Here is a 15,852-nt window from a genome sequence, read left to right on the forward strand (position 1 = left end):
GGTTCGGGTGGAAGGAAAAACCAACTGGGTCCACGGGATCCATTGCAAGAAGATACCTTTCCCCCTGCCTACTGACCAATGGGTCAAGACAGGTGGCACTGATCCAGAACGTGATACTGATCCAAATACCGTACCTTTTAACAATTCGCACGAAAGTAGCTCTGACTCTGAACCAGAAAATGAGAACATTTCGCACAGGATTGTGCCACCGCCTGAACTGTTGAACACTGCAGAACCTGACCTTTTGTTTCAGGACCAGACTATACCTGGAACGCAACGTTACAATTTGAGACCGAGGAAAAATGAATAAGTAAAGTAATTTCTTTTGCAAACTTGAGACTAAAAGAATCCATGGACTAATAAAAAAGATATTTTTTCCCCCTAAGTACTATTTTTGAAAGTGCAGCTCTCCCATTTAGGAAACTTGCTTATTTTTGTTTTTCGAACCGCCATCCGGGTTCACACTGCTAGGGCCGCGATTGGCTAAAGTCTTTGGAAAGTGCAGCCAACGACGTTAGGTCGGTGGTTCTGGTTGGTCCAAGGGAGTTGCCCTAGACTGACAGAAGCATCCTTTAGCAGAATCAACCTCCTCATCGCGGGCAGCACTTTTAGAGAGGATGGAGTTTCACGATGTGGAGAGACCTGCCAAACGAACGAACTTTAAGCATCAATTATGCGAAACAATGTCAAAGAAAAGTTTTATAATATTATGCATTTGTATGTTATTCAGTATGATGATATTTTTAATAAGTTACGTCATATTCTCGTTTCGTGTAACATTTACACCCACGGCATCGCCCATACCTCCTACTACTGTTTCCCCTCATTCTTTCCATCCCCTTCCTGACCACGAATCCAATAGAACACTAGAATTCATTAATAACTCCTTCATTCAGCTCCTGCACCAGCACCAGCACCAGCTAGTAATAAACACAACAAACTGCTGGGTTTGTGGACTTATGCCTCACACTATGGATAAGGGTATCCCTTATCTAGTTCTGCCCTTTAGTCACAATGGCTCTGTGTGGGCATACAGAACAATGTTCATATATGCACGCGAAAACCAACCCCTACGTTCTGTAAAGGACAACCCCAAGACTAGCGCCCTAGTGAAAGGCATAATGGACATGGTTAGAGATATAACTCTTTATGTAAATCCTCCCAATGATGAGATACTTGCATATGTAGGTTGGAACGTGATTGGGTATGGAATTACCGTGAATGAGAAACAGCAAGCCACGAAGTCTTTCCCGATCTGGATTGTACCCCATCGAGGTAATCTGTGTCTGCAAGGTACTGGCAGGAATCCCAGAGCTCAGTTAGGAAACAGTGTCTGTACAGAAACATATGTTTTTGGGTCACAGATTTCCCCTGCATTTCTAGCAGCAAAGGGTACCGATTTCATTTGTCACGATAGAGCCTATACATGGTTGCCCCCTGACTTTTCGGGCTCATGTTTTGTGTCATTCCTGTTGCCTCCCACCTACACAGCAGCGGCAGACTACCACCGGACAAGGATAGTTAGAGGTGTCTTCAGTAAAGAAGACACTGCAGGTCAAGAATTTGGAGTCTTTGCTAAGGGTTTTTTGCCATTCTGGGGATCTATGGCTAACAGCAGGAATATAAGGCAATTGACAAGGGTAGTCGAGTCCACCGTGATTGAAACTGCCGGTGCCCTTAGTAACTTAACTGCTGAGCTCCAGTCGGATCGTCTTATGACCCTTCAGAACAGGGTCGCCCTAGATGTCATACTTGCAGACCGAGGTGGTGTATGCAGATTAATCCAATCTAGCTGTTGCATTTCTATCCCAGATAACGCTCCGACAGTGTATCAGGCCATCTCCAAACTACATAAGATTTCCGAATCCATTCATGTGGATAAAGGAGATTGGTCGTTAACGGGTTGGTTCTGGGAACTGATATCCGCCTGGGGATGGAAAATTCTAATGGTCATTGGGATAATCTTAGCCATCCTTTTCCTGTTCTGTCTGTGCATACAGTGTGCTCCTGCAATATGTGGCCTCTGTGTCACATCATGTATAAGGAAGCCTGTGTCAAGAGATGAACTAAGTACTAGGATGATGTTACAGCAACATCTCAATGACTTTAAGAATATAGATCTGGACTCAGACTAACATGAGGATAGATTAATTGCCTATGTAAGGGCAAAAGGAGGGTTTGTGGTACTGAAAATCCGAAAACGGGTACTCATCCCAGTAATAGGAATAAAACCTTTATTGGAATACGACGAATTTAGTGTCAAAAGACCGAGAATGGCGAGTACAGTATGTACAAGCATTTTCGTCGCATTCAGGTGATGATTTCTTCTCGAAATCATCATTAATATCCTGAACCCTTGGCTTCCATTTTGTATATAGCCGCCATTTGGTGTGTTGCCCTGTACATAGGCCTTAATCCAGCTGAATTCGATCCCACAAGGACACGTACACCTTAATCGACTTTCCTGTGACCTGTACAAGTAGAAACCAATGCCTCAGGCCGAACTCGTTAGGTCAGTTCCCCTCCCAGTGGCCGAACAAGATAACATCAAGGCTCAACAAGCCATAAAACCATTTCAGCGCGCACACCTGCCCTATCTCGCTCACATCTATCTCCACTCCTTTTCTTCACTTACTTTATGATGGGGAGGTGCCTGTTTTTATTGAGGGTCCAGCGATATCTGATGAAATGTTAGGCCTTGCCGAAATGATTTGTTGTGGGCAGCACGACGTGAAATATGTACATGTCATCATGACTCTGTTTTTTCTTGTAACCAATAACTGTAAATAACATACTACAACTTCGAAGAATGTTTGCCTGAAGCTAGAAACTGTGTATAAGAAGAGAAGCCTGACTTTGTGAATTCGAGCAGTCTCCTGAGAATATACTCCCCGTGTGGTGTATTACTAGGACACTTGTTACCTTGGTTGCAGCCAATAAACCGATCTTTGACTTCACCTAGAAGACTCTGAGTTTCTGTGGTCCGGATCAGGAAAGAACCCGAGGTCTCTGGGTGTGCCCTGGCACCGCTGGGTTACCGGTTCTGTGCCGGTTCTTAAAAACCCAGTACCTCACTATCGCAGTTCGATCAATTTTTGAGCCACTGTAAAGCCTTACCTCTGACACCAATCTCCCAAAGCCGACGTTCAAGAATGCTATGGGAGATGGTGTTGAACGCTGCAGATAAGTCTAGCAGAACGAGGATAGATGACTGTCCCTTGTCTAGTGCAAGCCGGATATTATCAGATACCTCCAGCAAAGCTATTTTGGTACTGTGGGCTTCCCTAAAGCCAGATTGTGAGGGGTCAAGCAATCCATAGCTCTCAAGATGAAACATGAGCTGTTTGTTAACCAGTGACTCAAGCATCTTACTGAAATGAGGCAGCAAAGATATAGGACGATAGTTAGAGAGAAGTTTTGGGTCTGCACTAGATTTTTTTAATATATGCCTAACACTGGCAGTTTTCCATATTTTGGGAAATTCTGATTCTAACAATAATTTGTTGAATAGATCAGTGAGGCAGTTCAAGAGGGCTGGAGCTACAGTAGGAAAATATTTCGGTGGCAAAGAGTAAATTCTTCCAAAATATGAAAGGGATCAAAAGTAGTTACAGAACGATTTCCCATATCATTATTAATATCTTGTGCAGGGAAGGAATTATGGCTAGCCATGATCTTATCAACAAAAAATGTTGAAAGTGAATCTACCCAGTCCTGAGAGGTAGAAGGTTGTGTCTGAACAGGCGTGGTAGAGAATTCCTTCAAAATTTGATAGAGCTCCTTGTTAGAATTTGTAGCCCTCTCAATACGGCTAAGGAGAAATCATTTTCTTGTTTGTCTTATGTTTTCCATATACTTATGGTGAGCCTCTTTATATGATTTACAATCTATTGGGTCTTTAGTTTTCCTCCATTTTCGCTCCGCAGTCCTGCAGGCGAGCTGCACTAGCTTTAGTTGTTCAGTAAATCACGGAGTGGCTCGGGCTTTAATTGTAACTCTGGAGAGAGGAGCAATTTTATCCAAAGCATTTGTTATTGTTCTATCTAGAGAAATCGCACATTGATCAATGTTATCAATTGTGTTATGTAAAGCTGACCTGAAGGTAGTAGTAAATAGAGGTAAGGTGATTTTACGCCAGGATCGTCTCCGAACCACTTCCCTACAGGGGACCGCATTGATAGTACGATGTAGAATAACAAATTTTAATAAAAAATGATCCGTCCACAATAGAGGTAGTGGAGACTCAACCTTGACCACTGTAGAGTTGGTTAACAATAGGTCAAGCGTATGACCCGCAATATGCGTAGGCCCATTTACTAATTGGACTAATTCCAAGGTGCTGAGACTTGTGATTAACTGATCCGTGTCAGGGTCATGTAATAGTTCTACATGACAGTTAAAATCACTTAGCAGAAGAAAAGTGTTGGAGGCTAATACATGTGGAGCAATAAGCTCGAATAGCTTATATGGAAAGTCATTTTTGGGACCTGGAGGTCTGTACGCTAATGCTCCTCTCCATTTTCCTCCCAACAGACCTCCCATTTTAAAGATACATAATTCCATTTTGTTTGTGCTTATGGACTCTAGGGAGGAGATGTTAACTTCCGGAGTTGTGGCTGTGAGTAGGCCACCTCCCCTATTCTTCTCTCTGTCCACTCTTATTATGTGATATTGTGGAGGAAACGCAATGGCCACATCCAGGCATGCTCATGTAACCAGGTTTCCGTTATAAAACAGATATCATGTGATTCAGAGTCAATAAGACTCCATTCTTCAACAGCATGTTTAGGAATAGAGCGTGCATTATAATATAGTGCTTTTAGTGGACTGGAGGTTTTGGTGTGCGTAGATGTACAAGAAACTTGAGTTTCACAGCGGAGAACTGGTAAATTAGGAATGGGCATCATATGTACCCCACTATTTGTACCAGCTTCAAGTCTGGCTAACGGTTTAGATAATAAAGGGTTGAGATCTTTCAGCTCCTGACTAGAATATTTGAGAAAAGACATTTTGATGGCAACTATTTAAGCGAATAAAAGGCAAAATAAACTAAGTTTTAAAGACAAAACGGGCAGGGGTCCAGGCAGCTGACAGCTGTCTGGTGCAGACGGGCGCAGACAGGTTTGCCTTTGGCGTGCCGCTGCGCACGTCCGCTGCCCAGCCCCGCTTTTGTAGGGCTGAAAGGCTGGTGATCAGAGGCTGGAATGCGAATTACACTTCCGGTTGGCAAGCTGACGACAAGAAGTGCGACTAACGCCTCCTAGTCCCTCCGTACAATTGGCACAAACCGTGGCGGACCGAGGACAGAGGCGAGTGCGATCAAGTAAGTGAAAATACAGTATATAAATGAATGCGGCGCAGATTAAAAAGCGGTAGTGTCGGCGCAGGGTAAAATACACTAATAGTCCCAAAAATACAGTTCAAGAACTAAAGTAATGGATTTCGACTTAGGGCGTTGGCGGAGGCCTAGTATAGAACTGTTTGCTGTTTTCACAATAGGAATTGCTGTTGTGGTGTTTATACTTTGGATAACCCCATCCCAGAATCCAGTTAGTGTAGGGCACTCCCATAACATGTGGAAGACTGCAAAACGCCAATATCTTCCACATGTTATGGGAGTGCCCTACACTAACTGGATTCTGGGATGGGGTTATCCAAAGTATAAACACCACAACAGCAATTCCGCCGCCCTAAGTCGCAGAAGTTGCAAATGTGATACACTGACTTGGCAGTACTAATTGCTAAATGCGCCATCACCATGCGGTAGAAATCGGCGAGGGCCCCAACAGTTTACAGCTGGTACAATGAGGTGGTGAGATGGGGTAGTGCGGAGAACACTGCCATTAGACAAGAGGAGGCCCAAGGCCAACGTAAGACTCCAATATCAATGGAATGGGACATATTATTAGAAGCACTCAGGGCCATTGAACCGGCACCCACCCCTTAAGAACAAGATGTATAATATGGTAATCATCGTTTGTATGCAACCCATCCCCTCATAATGTCGGACCCCAAGTGATATATACGAGTAGTAGTGTTCTCCAACTCCCAAACACTACACACGCAATGACGGGCAAAGCAGGGAAATCTGGATGGACTATATAACTGAGAATTTCAGATGGGGTGAGCCAATAGAAAGGGTTGAGAGGAGGGATAGTTTAGATGTTCAAAAATTACACAAGCTAGTATAGATAGCCTTTTTCTCCTAGGTTTCAATGGAGACTGTACAAACACATCAAACCGTACAAGTTATGTAATATCTCGTAACAGCTACAGATTAACTGCAAGAAGTTACAAAATGTGATATATCATTCCAAATGTACTGTAACATTGAATGCAAATATATTTTCTGTATTGGGGATAAAAAGGATAAAACCAATTAAGTGTGTATAAAAAAAGTACAGTCACTCACAACCAATCACTTACCTATACACACCCTCAAACAGCTATCCACTCACTCACACAACCACTCCCTCACCAATTCAACCACTCCCTCACCAATTCAACCACTCACACAGCCACTAACTCACCCATGCAGCCACTCACATACCCACTAACTCACCCATGCAGCCACTCACATACCCACTAACTCACCCATGCAGCCACTCACATACCCACTAACTCACCCATGCAGCCACTCACATACCCACTAACTCACCCATGCAGCCACTCACATACCCACTAACTCACCCATGCAGCCACTCACATACCCACTAACTCACCCATGCAGCCACTCACATACCCACTAACTCACCCATGCAGCCACTCACATACCCACTAACTCACCCATGCAGCCACTCACATACCCACTAATTCATCCATGCAGCCACTCACATACCCACTAATTCATCCATGCAGTCACTCACACACTCATACAGCCACTCAGACATCCACTTACACACTGATACAGACAGTCACACAACCACTCAGAGGAGATGTTGGAAATAGTATGACTAATTACTAGTACAGAAAGAATAGTAATTTAACTCACGCTGTAGCTTAGCATATATCTCTAAGTCTCAGAAATGTTTACGAAACACTTACACTCACTGGATGATGTCATGGGTGATGTCACTGACGGTTATGGTCCTCCGTAGCAGAAGAGGAAAGGGTAGAAGCACCTCAACAGGAATGCTGAGAGACAGAAAATGTCGTATGATTGTGAACTGAATGTTGCAACGGGAGAATCACAGCTCACATATGGCATTGGGGCAGCAACTGCATCTTCTCCAAGGTTTGGGACTGCCTACATAAACCCCTCCCCTGGAGAGAGCTGGTGCTTGTCAATCGTTAGAGAGCCGGTGGAGTCAGACTCTTTGTTTAGAGATCAATCTTTGGTTCCTGTGGATGGTTGGATTCAGCCTTCTTCAGCTCTGCTGTGACGGAGCTCTTGTCAGTTCATTTCTTTTTGTAATCAGCAGCCCTCCGCTGATACGGAGTGCCTTCCCACTTCCAGGTCGTTCAGTGGCAGGATCACTGCTGAACCAGGGAGCCCTCCTGCAGACTCGAAAGGGTTCGATTCTGCTGCTCTGCAGTGAAGGAGCTTTCCTGTGCGTTCAGTTCTTGAACGCTTTTTTTGGTAAGGGACACCCCTTCGGTTTCACCTCCTGCCGTGCCTAGTAAACACACTTCCTCTCCGCTGTGATGGAGAGTGGTGTAGAGAGCGAAAATCCACGTTCTCTATACCGTGACTTTTTTTTGTTTCTTTTTAAATGTAAATCCAGTATTTGTAAAGCGCACAGCTACCCTGAGGCATCCCGTCACTGGGCGCCGTCGGGAAGATTAAGCAAGCTATTGCCCAGAGTCACATGGTGCTGGGCTAACCTGCCGCCGGAGCCGGGGATCGAACCGTGAGCCCCAGCTGCCGGTGTCAGTCACCCTCTTTTACATTTGCTCATGCAAACCCTTGACAGGGTTTAGGTATTCATATATATTTCATACACCCGATTTGGCGTGCTAAAGCCACTCGTCGTGGCGGGCACTCGGCGGGATCGCCACCCCCTCTTTATGCACAACTCCTGGTTAAGGCGTGATGGTTCCACAAAAAAACCAGAGCCGAGGCCCAAATAGTGCTCAGTGCGGTATTTTATTGGCACACGAAAAACAAGCACTCAGCGCGTTTCGAAGTAAACAGACTTCTTGCTCACAGGTCCCAGGTAACTTCAAAACATTAATGTTATTATTGACATATTCACCTAATTATAACGTTACTGTAACCTTTGCAGTAAATAAATAAATAAATAACTAAATCAGTCTCAGTAATAAGAGGTGCAGTTTATAAAAGGCTCCACAGTAAATGCCCCTCGGAGTGTGAGTGAAGATCAGTGTACAGATATTATCTACTCTACACACTTGTCTTAGTGCGAGTTCAGATCAGGGCACCTTACAGGTCAGTTAGGACCCCTTATACTGCAGTAAAAAGAAGTGTTTTGTACACAGATTTCTTCTTTTGTAAACACTTCTCATTTTGTTGGAAAAAGTCAGGGCAGTGTTCAGTTTTCATCTGTAAATGTCCCTCATAGTGTAATAAATAGCAAAGCACTGCACATAGATTTCTTCCTGTTACGGCCCCTCATAGTACAGGTAAAAGCAGTGCAGTGTTTACACAAACTCTCTGTAAAGGCACCTCATGTTGTAGTAGACAGGGGTGCAGTGTGTACAGAATTACTCTTCTGTAAACACTCCTCATTCTGTTGTAAAATAGATTTCCTGCTGTAGATGTAAACACTGCTTCTAGTGCAGTTAGAAAATAGTGCAGGGAACAGATTTCTTCTTCTGTAAACGCCCCTCGTAAGGCAGTAAATAACAACGCAATGTGCACAGATCATGACTTCTGAAAGCCCATGCAATGGAACGCAAGAGGGACGCAACTCTTAAGTTATATTTATCAAGACACACAAGGGCACCTTGCATGGCCCTGCGCGGCCCATGCAATGGAATGCAAGAGACACACAACTCTTAAGTTATATTTATCAAGCTATGCAAGGCCACCTTGCATGGCCCTGCGCGGCCCATGCAATGGAACGCAAGAGAGACGCAACTCTTAAGTTATATTTATCAAGTCACGCAAGGCCACCTTGCATGGCCCTGCGCGGCCCATGCAATGGAATGCAAGAGAGACACAACTCTTAAGTTATATTTATCACGCCACACAAGGCCACCTTGCATAGCCCTGCGCGGCCCATGCAACGGAACGCAAGAGAGATGCAACTCTTAAGTTATATTTATCAAGCCACGCCAGGCCACCTTGCATGGCCCTGCGCGGCCCATGCAATGGAACGCAAGAGAGATGCAACTCTTAAGTTATATTTATCAAGCCTTGCCAGGCCACCTTGCATGGCCCTGCGCGGCTTGATAAATCTAGAGTCACACCACGCAGCGTAAATCACTGCGCTGTGTTACTCTTCCCTCGAGAGGTGTTCCATTCCATGGGTGGGGCGTGGTTGTTCCCACACATCCACCCATGGATTTTGGCGCATTCCTACATTTAGCACCACTGGTAGACTTGAGAATGCGTCAAAATGCTGAGTCTCCCCAGGTGAGGCATAACTAAGAGAAGTATCTTTATTTCTCCTCGTTGCGTCTTCTTTCCATGTGTACTGGATACTGCAGCACACATAGCAAAATCCCTCAAGGGATTGTTTTTGTGCAGCTTGCACCATGGGGCAGGGGTGCCTGCTTTGGCACTAGGAGCACATTGTGCGTCAGCGCAGGGAAAAGACAGGACTGCACCGTAGAATGTTAGATACAGCGCATTCTTGCCCGTCCCTATCACGCAGCGCAGCCAGGTGGCTTGCTGAGCTGCGCTGTGTGCCCCTAAGTGTAGTTGAAGGAAGTGCAGTATGGACAGCTTTTTTCCCAGTGAGGAGTAAAGAGCGATGCAGCGCGCCCAGATTTTCTATTTTTTAAACGCCCCTCGGACTGTAGTAAAAAGTGATTCTGTTTGCAGACCACAGATGGGCTCTAAACACCCTGCACAGAATAGTCAAAGGCAGAGGAGTCTGCACAGATTTCCTCTTTTATATTAAACCCCCCTCACAGTGTAATAAAAAGCAGTGCAGTGTGTGCATATTAACTTGCCTGTCAACAGCCCTCACAGAGCAAGGAACAGCAATGCAATATACAGATTTTCTTGGTTCTCAGAGATTATTAGTAAGCTGAGCACAAATTTCTCACAAAGTAGCAAAAAGCAGTGACGTTTTCACAGACATCCTCTTCTGTCAAAGTGCAGTAAAAAGCGGAGCAATGTGCACCAATTTCTCACAGTGCAGGGGGCACAGACTACTCATAGTGCAGTACAATGCATGGCAGCATGCACAGATCGCTCATAGTGCAAATAGCCGTGCAGCATGCACTGATTCCACCCAGTGCAGTACGATGCAGGGCAGTGTGCACAGATTTCTCATAGTGGAGTATGATGCAGTGCAGTGTGACAGGTTTCTCATAGTGTAGTAAGATGCAGTGCAGTTTGACAGGTTTCTTATAGAGCAGTAAGATGCAGTGCAGTGTGCACAGATTTCTCATAGTGCAGTGAGATGCAGTGCAATGTGACAGGTTTCTTATAGTGCAGTAAGATGCAGTGCAGTGTGACAGGTTTCTCATAGTGCAGTAAAAAGTAGTACAGTGTGACGGGTTTCTCATAGTGCAGTAATATGCAGTGCAGTGTGACAGGTTTCTCATAGTGCTGTGAGATGCAGTACAGTGTGCACAGATCCCTCATATTGTAGTATAATGGAGTGCAGTGTGCACAGATTTCTCATAGTGCAGTAAAAAGTAGTGCAGTGTGACAGGTTTCTCATAGTGCAGTAATATGCAGTGCAGTGTGACAGGTTTCTCATAGTGCAGTAAGATGCAGTGCAGTGTGCACAGATTTCTCATAGTGCAGTAAAAAGTAGTACAGTTTGACAGGTTTCTCATAGTGCAGTAATATGCAGTGCAGTGTGACAGGTTTCTCATAGTGCAGTAAGATGCAGTGCAGTGTGCACAGATTTCTCATAGTGCAGTAAAAAGTAGTACAGTTTGACAGGTTTCTCATAGTGCAGTAATATGCAGTGCAGTGTGACAGGTTTCTCATAGTGCAGTAAGATGCAGTGCAGTGTGCACAGATTTCTCATAGTGCAGTAATATGCAGTGCAGTGTGACAGGTTTCTCATAGTGCAGTAAGATGCAGTGCAGTGTGACAGGTTTCTCATAGTGCAGTAAGATGCAGTGCAGTGTGACAGGTTTCTCATAGTGCAGTAAGATGCAGTGCAGTGTGCACAAATGCACCCTTAAACACACATAATGACCACAAAAGCCCCCAGGGCCGGAGGGAAAGCCCCTTCTCCCTCCCAGAGGTCCCCAGGTAGAAGAACCCAGCTCAGTCCACCCCATTCAGTGATTTCTCATAGTGGGGTAAGACGAAGTGCAGTGACACAGATTCCTTATAGTGCAGCAAGGTGCAGTACAGTGTGCACAGATGCCTCATATTGTAGTATGATGGAGTGCAGTGTGCACAGATTTCTCATAGTGCAGTAAAAAGTAGTGCAGTGTGACAGGTTTCTCATAGTGCAGTAATATGCAGTGCAGTGTGACAGGTTTCTCATAGTGCAGTAAGATGCAGTGCAGTGTGCAGAGATTTCTCATAGTGCAGTAAAAAGTAGTACAGTGTGACAGGTTTCTCATAGTGCAGTAATATGCAGTGCAGTGTGACAGGTTTCTCATAGTGCAGTAAGATGCAGTGCAGTGTGCACAGATTTCTCATAGTGCAGTAAGATGCAGTGCAGTGTGACAGGTTTCTCATAGTGCAGTAAGATGCAGTGCAGTGTGACAGGTTTCTCATAGTGCAGTAAGATGCAGTGCAGTGTGAAAGGTTTCTCATAGTGCAGTAAGATGCAGTGCAGTGTGCACAAATGCACCCTTAAACACACATAATGACCACAAAAGTCCCCAGGGCTGGAGGGAAAGCCCCTTCTCCCTCCCAGAGGTCCCCAGGTAGAAGAACCCAGCTCAGTCCACCTCCTTGCAGTGATTTCTCATAGTGTGGTAAGCCTAAGTGCAGTGACACCATTCCTTATAGTGCAGCAAGGTGCAGTGCAGTGTGCACAGATTTCACACAGTGCAGTTAGATACAGTGCAGTACACTGACATAGACTTGTCATAGTGCACTAAGATGCAGTGCACTGCACAGACTCCTCATAATGCAGTCAGATGCAGTGCAGTGTGCACAGATTTCTCATAGGGCAGTAAATAGCATTGCAGTACTACGGATTCCTCAAAGTACTGTAAGATGCACTGCAGCGTGCACAGATTCCTCATAGTGCAGTGAGAGGAGGTGAACCATTCGCATGTTTCTCAGAGTGTCCTACGTTACACTGCAGTGTGAACAGATTTCTCATAGAGGAATAAGACGCAGCACAGTGTGCACAGATTTCTCATAGAACACTAAACTGCAGTGCAGTGTGCAGAGATTACTCATTGCAGTACAATGGAGTGCAGTGTGCACAGATTTCTCTCAGTGCAGTGGCACATACTTCTCATAGTGCTGTAAGATGCAGTGATGTGTGCGCAGATTTCTTATTGTAGTAGGATGCAGTGTGCACAGGTTTCTCACAGTGTAGTAAGATGCAGTGCAGTGCACATAGAATCCTCACAGTACAGTAAGTAACAATGCAGTGTGCATAGATAATTGATAGTGCAGTAAGATGCAGTGCAGCATGTCCAGACTGCTCATAGTGCAGTATATACAGTGCAGCTTGCAGAGATTTCTCACAGTGTTGTATGATGCAGGGCCGCGTGGACAGATTTCTCACATTACAGTAAGATGCAGCGTAGAGTGCAAAGGTTCTTCACAGTGTTGTAAAGATGCAGTGCAGCAGCACATATTCCTCATGCAGTAAAATGCAGTGCAGCATGCAGTGATTTCCATCGTTCAGTGAGATACTGTGCAGAGATTACTCATAGTGCAGCCAGTTGCAGTGCAGTGTGTACAGATCCCTCACAGTGCAGTAAGATGCAGTGCACAGACTTCTCATAGTGCAGTGAGATGCATTGCAGCGTGCGCATATTATTGGAGTGCAGTAGGGTGCAGTGCAGTGCACAGATCCCCTCTTTAACACACATGATGCCAACAAACAACTCCCAGGGCAGAAGGAAAGCCCCCCAGGGCCCACGGATAGAAGAGCCCAGCTCAGCCCCAGGGGCCCACGGATAGAAGAGCCCAGCTCAGCCCCAGGGGCCCCCAGATAGAAGAGCCTAGCTCAGCCCCAGGGGCCCCCAGATAGAAGAGCCCAGCTCAGCCCACGGGCCCCCGGATAGAAGGGCCGGGATTAGCCCAGTGGCCCCCGGATAGAAGGGCCCAGCTCAGCCACAGGGGCCCCGGATAGAAGAGCCCAGCTCAGCCCCAGAGGCCACCGGATAGAAGAGCCCAGCCCAGCCCCAGAGGACCCCGGATAGAAGAGTCCAGCCCAGCCCCAGAGGCCCCCGGATAGAAGAGCCCAGCTCAGCCCCCCAGGGGCCCCCGGGTTAGAAGAGCCCAGCTCAGGCCCTGGGGCACTGGATAGAAGAGCCCAGCTCAGGCCCTGGGGCCCCGGATAGAAGAGCCCAGCTCAGCCCCAGGACCCCCGGATAGAAGAGCCCAGCTCAGCCCCAGGGGCCCGGGATAGAAAAGCCCAGCTCAGCCTCAGGGGCCCCCGGATAGAAGAGCCCAGCTCAGCCCCCAGAGGCCCCCGGATAGAAGAGCCCAGCTCAGCCCCAGGGGCCCTGGATAGAAGAGACCAGCTCAGCCCCCAGAGGCCCCCGGATAGAAGAGCCCAGCTCAGCCCCAGGGCCCCCAGATAGAAGAGTCCAGCTCAGCTCCAGGGACCCCCCGGATAGAAGAGCCCAGCTCAGCCCCCCGGGCCCCCAGATAGAAGAGCCCAGCTCAGCCCCCAGAGGCCCCCGGATAGAAGAGTCCAGCTCAGCTCCAGGGACCCCCCGGATAGAAGAGCCCAGCTCAGCCACAGGGGCCCCAGATAGAAGAGCCCAGCTCAGCCCCAGGGGCCCCAGATGGAAGAGCCCAGCTCAGCCCAGGGGCCCCAGTTAGAAGGGCCCAGCTCAGCCCCAGGGGCCCCGGATAGAAGGGCCCAGCTCAGCCTGGCTCCTGCAGAGATTCCATCCAGGATTATTCAGTTTATTTCTACAAACACAGCAGATGGTGCTGACAATCTCCTACCTGAGCAGAGACCTGTGCAGACATGTCCAGGCTCTCTTCTCCTCCTAGGGCTGGGGGGAGGGGGGCGGCAGATCTGGGGTCTGGGGGGGCAGATCTGGGGTTTGAGGGGGGTCTGCAGATGAAGGTAACTGCACAGACAGACAGGGCTCCTTCCTCCTCTGCTGCCGGCTGCAAACACCAGGAGAGGCCGGAATTGATGTCACCACCGCTGCTGGTGCTGTCTATGCCGCCGCTGACCCGGAAGAGGAAACCCTTCTCCCTTTCATCCAATATGGAGCTCAGTGGGTTTCATCAGCAGGCGATGTTCGCCCTCTGGTGGCCTCTGACGGAACCACCGCCTCCAGTCTTCAAAAGTGAATTGGAAATGACAGCCTGACTTTCATTAAATACATAAAAATGTAAGAAAACTGCTAGAATTAAACTAGTCAACGTTTTTCTGTTTTTCTATTTTTCCTGTTTCTGTGGGTAATTCTTTATATTTGATAGGGCTGGCTGTGTGTATTCAAACAACTTTCCAACGATTTGCCCCAAATTAAGTTTTGCATTTCTCTGCCTTTTTTACCCACTCACTCCCCCAAAGTTTCACTTATAAAACAAAATAAAGTAAATTGCAGTCTCAATACATTCATGAGACAGAACAATCAGGTTTGACTGTCACAGATTTCTCCCTCAGTGGATGGTGTCATGGCAGTGAGTGACCGGTGCCGGCTCTGAGGATGAGATGGTATTCCAGCACTAACTAATGTTAGACTCCTTCATACAGGCTCTTATTAGAGGTACCACCTGCCTTTTGGTCATGTTTTAAGAGTTTGCATAGGCCCGGATATTATTCTTCAATAAGACTTTGAATAAAAGTGTTTGTATTAATTTTTAACATGGCTTTGCTGTCTTTATTTACTTTAACTCTCAGTCAGGATTCATTAAGGCAGCTCTAGAACACATTTTAAAGTGATTTATGCTTATATTTGATATTTTAAGTTTGCACTAATTAGAGGAAAAATGCCAGCTTTAAGTAATCTTCCTACGTTTGTTCTGGCCGGGACAAGAAAATACTGACCATGCCATTCCTATAAAAGACTGGTCAGGTGGTACCCCTCTCTCATAGCATAAGTCACTCCTCGTCCACGCACCATCGATGTGCGGGTGCAGGAGGGCTTCGTAGCACCGTCAGGCAAGTTGCATTTGTTGCCTGGGCAGTGACATCAGATGTGACATGCACACATCAGAGCCTTCAAATCTCACTCATCATGAGTGACACTCACACATTTAGTGGTCTGTGCTGAAGTCTCACTCACACCTTGCTGAATCTTATCACTGGGAGACGGGAGAGGGTCCTAGTACTCCATATGTGACTTTGCTCGCACTTCTACTGTGTGCAGAGTAGACGCTTACAACTAAAGAGGGAGACACTATTCACTTCATAGAGTTCAGCAAACCCACTGTCCTACATTTTGATATCACTACATTTTCAATATTTCACCTTGACGGCTGCACAGATTATGCATTCGGTCTAACGTTGATTTGGATGTCTGTGTTAATGATTTGGGGTCCTCTTAGACCACAAATTAACGTGGGGCCCCGCAATATCCAAAAAGAAGGGCGAAGTAACAAGGGTAAACGCGGCCATTCTTGGTTTTGGGAAAAAAATTGGCAATTGCCCC

At 46.5% G+C, this 15,852-nt stretch overlaps 1 protein-coding gene across 1 annotated transcript in view; it reads right to left on the reverse strand.

Annotated features, from left to right (window-relative positions):
- The window catches only part of LOC144807485 (uncharacterized), a 57,268-nt gene extending 42,946 nt beyond the window's left edge, over positions 1-14,322 (reverse strand). Inside the window, exon 1 of the mRNA XM_078673124.1 lies at positions 14,192-14,322. The gene's annotated coding sequence lies outside the window, so the exon portion shown is untranslated. The remainder of the gene's footprint in view (positions 1-14,191) is intronic.
- Positions 14,323-15,852: the final 1,530 nt, after the last annotated feature.

The sequence above is a fragment of the Lissotriton helveticus genome, unplaced genomic scaffold (genome assembly GCF_964261635.1).
Source record: "Lissotriton helveticus unplaced genomic scaffold, aLisHel1.1 SCAFFOLD_392, whole genome shotgun sequence".
Classification (NCBI taxonomy): Eukaryota; Metazoa; Chordata; class Amphibia; order Caudata; family Salamandridae; genus Lissotriton; species Lissotriton helveticus.